This window comes from Rhinopithecus roxellana, chromosome 2 (genome assembly GCF_007565055.1).
Source record: "Rhinopithecus roxellana isolate Shanxi Qingling chromosome 2, ASM756505v1, whole genome shotgun sequence".
Lineage (NCBI taxonomy): Eukaryota > Metazoa > Chordata > Mammalia > Primates > Cercopithecidae > Rhinopithecus > Rhinopithecus roxellana.
This window is the reverse complement of record NC_044550.1, coordinates 110,458,249-110,466,369: the sequence shown is the minus strand read 5'-3', so window position 1 is coordinate 110,466,369 and position 8,121 is coordinate 110,458,249. Positions and strand designations below refer to the sequence as shown.

The 8,121-nt window shown below is 47.5% G+C and overlaps 1 pseudogene; it reads left to right on the top strand.

Moving 5' to 3' along the window:
* Positions 1–501: 501 nt before the first annotated feature.
* LOC104673826 lies at positions 502–1,984 on the top strand (annotated as a pseudogene).
* Positions 1,985–8,121: the final 6,137 nt, after the last annotated feature.

The following is an 8,121-nucleotide window of genomic DNA, read 5'->3' as shown; positions in this document are numbered from 1 at the left end:
ATCACTGAATCCTTCAAGGAATTTGTTGAATTGCTCGAAAAAAGTAGAGAAAGTGAAGATGATGGTACACGATGCTAGTGATTTTCTCATCAGACCCCTGGGAAGCTTCCAGAAGGAGCAAATAGGCTTCATTGAGGATGCGGTGAGAAGATGGCCATCTGCAAACCAGGAGGATGCTCTCACCAGACACCAGTCTGCTGGTACCCAGCCTCCAAAACTGTGCAAAATAAATGTTTGTTGGTTACATCCTAAATAAATAAGTAAATAATAAAATAAGTTGGGGGATCATTAAAAAAAAAAATACCTGGCTGTGGCTGGGTGCAGTGGTTCAGGACTGTAATCCTAGCACTTTGGGAGGTTGAAGGAGGAGGATTGCTTGAGGCCAGGAGTTCAAGACCAACTCAATATTTAAAAAAAAACAAAAACAAAAACAAACCAACTTGGGGCAATAGTCCTGTTTTCTAGTAGAGTCTTTTTGCAAAAAATGCTGTGATGCTATCCATGTTCTTGAATATATGGAGGAAAAAAAAAAAAAGATCAGCCCTGACCCTCTTTGATATAGATGAAAATCGATTTCCTATTTGGAAATCTTCCTTATATGAGCTACAACAGGAAGCCCCTCATCCTCGAAGGATTATCTGTACTTTTGAGGGAGAAAGCAGCCTGAAGTATCATGGAAGAGAGTTTCACGGCATGATCTCTGGAGAAGCAGCCGACCAGCTCTTGAGTGTGGCTGAGGGAGATACATCATGGGGAGAGGCAGCAACAGCCAGAGCCCTACACTTTGGCTTTCAGATTGGGAAGTCAAACAAGAAACTTGAGGCTCTAGTGCAATGGAAATCACTTTGCTGGGGAGAAACACTGTGCGTCCACCCACAATCTGGTAACTGATGGCTTGATTACTCTCTCTATTGAAACAAGGCAGCAGAATACATTGCCAAGGTGATGATAAACCCAGTTTATGAACACATAGGATGCACAACCTTCAACAGAGAGTCTGCTGGCAAAACATATATGCCAGTCCTGAAAGAGACACATGGTGAGATTCTACAGGCCAGGATGAGGTGTTGGAGAAAAGACCAACATCACTTGTTAGAAGAGCAACTCTGAAAGAAAACGAGCAAATTCCAAAATATGAAAAGGTTCACAATTTCAAGGTCCATGGATCAAGAGGCCCATGCTTAGTGTGAATACTGTGCCATTCTCATGTATGGTCTCATTGCTCAGGGAGTGAACCATGTGGATTGGTTTCAGTGTTCACAAGCAGTGACCCCACATGGTCCCAAATGACTGGAAACCAGGCTTGAGGCATGCCAACGTGTCCAGCTGTGACCTTACAGTGCTTGTCAAAAGCACACACTGCTAAGTGGCCAAGGGTGGTGGACATGTGCAACAGGAAGATTGAGTTTGAAAGTCCCAATTCTGAAGGGCTATACCATGTATCAGGATTTAGTGACTTAACTGATGTCAAGATGGCTTTTGACAGAGGTGGTGAGAAAGCAGCTATTACTGTGAACACATACGAAGATGTCAGCATTATCACTGGAACTCAGAAACCGCACTTCAGGGATTTGCCAGTTTCACTAATTATGCATGATATCTACCCTAAGTTTATAGAATCTGCCAAAACTATGGATCCTAGTGAGTAACTGGAAACCCTTCATGAAGCATTGAAACTACTGACACCTACTCGCTGTGAAACCCTCTGATCCCTGATGGCACATCTAAACAGAGTGACGCTCCATGAAAAGGAAAATCTTGTGAATGCGGAGAGCCCTGGAATTGTCTTTGGCCCATCCCTTCTGAGACCTCTGGAATGAAATGCCATGGCTGCACTGAACGATATACAATATCAGATTGTATATCCAGGTGATATTCCAGGTGAAGTTAGTAGCCCAGAGTGAGAACTTCATTGGTGACCATTTGGCCAATCAGATGGTGCTTTTTCCAGGCCTGCCTGTGGCCACCCATGGACCAATCAGCACATTCCTCCATTCTGAGCACATAAAAACCCCAGACTCAGGCTGACACACTCATTGGGATGATCTGCCTGTGGAAATGGGCTACCCACCATGGGTCTCCTCTCCACTGAGAGCTGGACACTAGTCCGGATGACCTGCCTACAGAAGGGGCTACCCACTGTGGGTCTCCTCTCCACTGAGAGCTGGACACTTATTGGAACAACCTGCCCGTGTAAAGGAGTTAGCCACTGTGGGTCTCCTGTCCGTTGAGAGCTGGACACTCATTGGGACAAACTGCCTGCATAAAGGAGCTACCCACTGTGGGTCTCCTCTCCACTGAGAGCTGGACATTTATTGGAAAAACCTGCCCATGTAAAGGAGTTAGCCACTGTGGGTCTCCTCTCCGTTGAGAGCTGGACACTCATTGGGACAAACTGCCTGCATAAAGGAGCTACCCACTGTGGGTCTCCTCTCTGTTGAGAGGTGGACACTCACTGGGACAACCTGCCTGCATAAAGGAGCTACCCACTGTGGGTCTCCTCTCTGTTGAGAGGTGGACACTCATTGGGACAACCTGCCTGCGTAAAGGAGCTACCCACTGCAGGGTCTCCTCTCCACTGAGATCTAGACACTCATCAGGGCAACCTGCATGCAGAAATAAGCTACCCACTTCAGGTCTCCTGAGAGCTGTTCTGTTGCTCAATGAAAATCCTCTCCGCCTTGCTCACCCTCCAGTTGTCTGCATACCTCATTCCTCCTGGACATAGGACAAGAACTTGGGACCCACTGAATGATGGAACTGAAAGAGCTGTAACACAAACAGGCTGAAACATGCCCCCCTCTGCCCACTTCTCACCTTGTTGCAGGTGATGAGAAGGAGAAAAGAGCTGCAGCCCTTCAGGGAGCCCAGACCTAAGGGCTTTCTGAGCCAGGGCTGTGACACCTCTTTGGGGCTCTGTGGTTCCTGGCATCTCTAAGCTTCTGGGTGCCACTGCATTCCCCTTGTCCAGATGTAGGTGCCCTCAGCGGAAGCTGCTTGTGTTACATCTGATCCAGCTGCAGCCTTTCATGGAGCCAGCATCTGTGCTGGTGCCTCTTGCTGCCTGCCCCACTGCAGCAGCTGGCATGCCTGGCTAAGTGCAGTGGCCGTACCTTGTGTTTGCTCGCTCACACATCCCTCATCATTCTGCGCCTGGCTTGCTCTTGGCAGGTGTGCAATCCCGGCTGGTAGTGTGGCTGAGCAAAGCCTGCTTGACCAAGTGGGTGGAACAGGCCCAGAAGGCCTAAATAAAACTTGGGCAAATGTGCCACCAGCCACAGAGGTTTCTGGCTAGAAAAACAACACCCTAAGGATCCTGTGACACTGCATGGCCTGCTGTGCTTCTATTCTGGGGGCGTACGCAGAGTCCAGTGATCTGTGGCACCACAGAAAGCCTACTTTGCATGGTGTATATGTGCCACATTTTCTTTGTCCATTCTACTGCTGATGGACATTTAGGCTGAATTCACGTCTTTACTATTGTGAATACTATGCAGCTCCTTTGCAGGGACATAGATGAGCTGGAGGCCATTATCCTTCGGAAACTAACGCAGACACAGAAAACCAAATACCACATGTTCTCACATAGAAGTGGGAGTTAAATGGTGAGAACACATGGATGCAAAGAGGGAAACAACAGACACTGGGGCCTCCTGGAGGGTGGAGGGTGGGAGGAGGGAGAGGAGCAGGAAAAAATAACTATTGGGTACTAGGCTTAGCACGTGGGTAACAAAATATTGGTAAAACAAACCCTTGTGATGCGAATTTATCTATATAACAAACCTGCACAGCTACCCCTGAACCTAAACTAAAAGTTAAGGAAAAAAAAAAAGACTGGGCATGGTGACTCATGCCTGTAATCCCAGCACTTTGGGAGGCTGGGGCAGGCGATCACTTGAGGCCAGGAGTTCAAGACCAGCCTGGCCAAATGATGAGACCCTCCCACCCATCTCTACCAAAAATACAAAAATTAGCCAGCTGTGGTGGTGGATGCCTGTATTCCCAGCTACTTGGGTGGCTGAGCAGGAGAATCGTTTGAACCCAGGAGGCAGAGGTTGCAGTGAGTTGAGATTGTGCCACTTCACTCCAGCCTGGGCAAGACAATGAGACTCCATCTCAAATTTAAAAAAAAAAAAAAAAACCTACTCTCTTCAGTGTCCCTGTTCCATGAGATCTCTTTGCTCTAAGCTCCTGAGAAGGCCTCCAATGGGCAGCATGTCCAGCAGTCTGTCCTTCCCTCTGGCCCTATGCTGTCTCAGTTACAACGGCCCCAGCTCTGCAAGAAGCCGTGGCTTGGGGAGAAAGAGTAACCCTTGCTGCCAATTCAAGCTCCTACTATGCAGCAAGATGTTGGCCAGGTGCTTTCTGACAAAATCCTTTATGCCCTCCTGGCACTATGAGGGAGGTTTTAATACCCCCACTTTACCAATGAGAACATGGAGAATTTGAGTGTTTATAAACTTTTCCCACGTTTTCATAACTGCTCAGTGGCATAAAGATAAAATTCCAAACCAAGTTTACTTAATTCAAAGGAAATAATTAGAAAAACCTAAGTCTAGACTGGACTGTGAATGATGCCTGTGATCCAGGTAGACATACAAATTGAATTAAAGACATTATGCATTTTCCTTTTTCTGTTTTTGTTTTGGTTTTTGTTTTGAGATGGAGTTTCACTCTTGTTGCCCAGGCTGGAGTGCAGTGGCGCAATCTCAGCTCACCACAACCTCTGCCTCCTGGGTTCAAGTGATTCTCCTGTCTCAGCCTCCCAAGTAGCTGGGATTACAGGCGCATGCCACCACGCCTGGCTAATTTTTGTATTTTGGGCAGAGATGGGGTTTCATCATATTGATCAGGCTGGTCTCGAACTCCTGACCTCAAGTGATCTGCCCACCTCAGCCTCCCAAAGGGCTGAGATTACAGGCAAGAGCCACCACACCCAGCACACATTCGTTTTTCTACAAATATGAGAGCAGTCCTCTTACTTCACACACACCTTGGTGACACTCTCAGGAGGCGACCTAGAGGAGCTACTGGCTTAAGGGGACAGAAAGGAGAGACAGTCCTCTGGGGGCAGGTACCCTCATTCTCCTCCATGTAGTGACAAGTTCGCCTTGACATGTCATTTCCCAAGAGTTCACATTCCGAACACATTCGCTTATTCAGACGCCTACCTGTTGCACAGAAGACTAGCGTTAGCTTTCCCTGCAGGGAGGGTTACCTTTGAAACATTTCCCCCAAAGTGACCTCTAGCAAAGCCATTTGAATCTCCTGTCTTGGGTTCTTGTCACTCTGCTCCAGGAAGGGGGAACAGCCAAAATTTACTGCACTGAATCCTGACCACCTGGGAAGGAAGAAGAAGAAAATGTAGCTTTCTTTAACACCCCAGGCTAATTAAAAAGGAATTGCCAGAGCCGGGCGCGGTGGCTCACGCCTGTAATCCCAGCACTTTGGGAGGCCAAGGCAGGCAGATCACGAGGTCAAGAGATCAAGACCATCCTGGCTAACACGGTGAAACCCCATCTCTACTAAAAATACAAAAAATTAGCCAGGCATGGTGGCGGGCGCCTGTAGTCCTAGCTACTTGGGAGGCTGAGGCAGGAGAACAGTATGGACCCGGGAGGTGGAGCTTGCAGTGAGCTGAGATCACGCCACTGCACTCCAGCCTGGGTGACAGAGCGAGACTCCATCTCAAAAAAAAAAAAAAAAAAGGAATTGCCATTTGGACCTGGGGGAAATAAATTGAAGGGGAGGTGACTGGTTTTTAGGTCAACTCTGTACTTAAAACCCAATCCTTCACTCCCCCTACTTTTTCTTCAGAGCAAACCAGATTTCATCTTGCCAGATATTTGAGGGTATTCAGATCAGATGAGTCAAAGCCATTTGCAAATGTTATTCTCTCTTGTATAAAAGTAGGACAAAATGAGAGTATCATCTTCAAAACTGCAAACGAACCCAGGTTACCCAGATATTCAGCAGAAATCAATAAACCCATAAACCCATGACTGCTCATGACAATCAGTTTATTTTTTGTTTTAAAACTGGCAGTGGCTTTCATTCTCTATAAAGCTTTAGTCCTGCAGTGGACTTTTTCCCTGATACTTCAGAAGTCATCCTGGGAAATAAAGCTGCCATGCCTTCCTACGGGCCAGGAGTCAGACCCCGGATTCTGACTTCCTGAGAATGGTGGAAATTTGGATCCTTGCTGCTCATCGTGGATTGTATCCCACCTGCACTCAGCAAGACAATGATTGAATTTTCAGGTGGAACTAGAGCTCCAAGGAGTGCAGGGGCTGGGAAAGGGATGCATCCCACTGGCCCCAACCCTATTTCAACCCCTCTCCTGGCTCCAACGAATGCCCAGGTTCTGGCATTTGCTACACATACCTCACCTTGTGGCCCCCCAGCCTCTCGGGATGCCCCCATCTTTTGGCCTGGCCTGACCTGGCCTGGTTCCTCTCTACTACTTTGGGATATTTACCAAGTTTTCCATTCCTTACTAGTCTAGTTCTGCGGCAAATAGTCTGGCTCTCTGGCTGCAACTCAAGAAAGGCTCTCACCCACCTACACAACTGCTGGGTGACCTGAATGCACCCAAGTTTAGGTAACATGCCAGAGATGGAGAGACAATTAGTTAACTGTAGGACTGTATTAATCAGTCTCTCCAAATGCAGTTGAGGCACAGAGCCAAGGGTATTTAGCCCTTTTTGATTGTTTGCATCTAAATTAAAGTAGTTGCTACTTTCATCAATAGCAATTAATATTTCCTGAGTGCTTCTCAGTAGCATAGCATTGCATTAAGTCTGCCTAGGGCTTTTCACAACATAGAGGATGTGAAATTTCTGGTCTCAATGAGCATATAATAATAAGCAAGACATGACAATTAATTAGCAAATATTTACAGAGTGTGTATTTAGCCTAGGCATCTTGCTAGAAGCTTATACACCACAACTCAATCATCATAGAAGGGACCTGCAAATAGGGAGAGGCTGTCTCCAAAGGCCAGAGCTGCACAAAGGCGGGAGAGTTTGCTCTCACACTCTGGCCCCAGGCACCACCAATGGTTTCCAACCATGAGCAGTACCTTTCTCTCAGGGAGTGCCTGGAAATGTATGGGAGCATTTGTTATTTGCCTTAGGCTACAAACTGGCATTTACTGCGTGCAGTACAGGGATGCTGATGTTTGACAATGTGCCAGACAGTCCTTCACAACTGAGAACTTTCCCACTCAAAATGCGTGTAGAACCCCTGTTGAAAGCTGACAGAGTAAAAGCTGTGAAAATATTCACAGGGTTGAGGAGTCCTCTGGCGATTTTCCTCCCCCATAGGTTGAGAAATCTCTTTTGGAAGGGGAATGACATTTGGAAGGGTGAGGGCCAGGTTAGCCCAGACTCTCCGGGAGCCTGACTGCTTCAGGCATTAGAGAGTAAGCCTCGCTGGGCGCGGTGGCTCAAGCCTGTAATCCCAGCACTTTGGGAGGCCGAGACGGGCGGATCACGAGGTCAGGAGATGGAGACCATCCTGGCTAACACGGTGAAACCTCGTCTCTACTAAAAAATACAAAAAATTAGCCGGGCGAGGTGGCGGGCGCCTGTAGTCCCAGCTACTCGGGAGGCTGAGGCAGGAGAATGGAGTAAACCCGGGAGGCGGAGCTTGCAGTGAGCTGAGATCCGGCCACCGCACTCCAGCCTGGGCGGCAGAGCGAGACTCCATCAAAAAAAAAAAAAAAAAAAAAGAGTAAGCCTCAGTGGTCTGTTCTGCTAACAAGTCCAGAAGATTGTATTTTTCACCGTTATGGCTGAGTTCTCTTTTCGGAAGAAGTTAAGCAAGATTCTAAGTTTGGAATATTATTTGGTCCTTGTTTTCAACTCAACAGTCACATCACAGTGACATTTCAGGGTAATGTTTCTTAATAATTGCGACCAATTAAAAAAAAAGAGAAGGAACATGAAGTGTAAAAGGACTAGTGCCCTGTAGTAAAATGTTCATCAGAGACCCTGTCACCACCTGAGCCCCAGGCTTCGCACGATGGTCTGCGTTGTGGTCGAGCTGCCCGCAGATTTGCAGCAAGAGGCCAGTGAGGGGCAGCCTGAAACCATAGAAAGAAGTGGAACAGACCCAAGC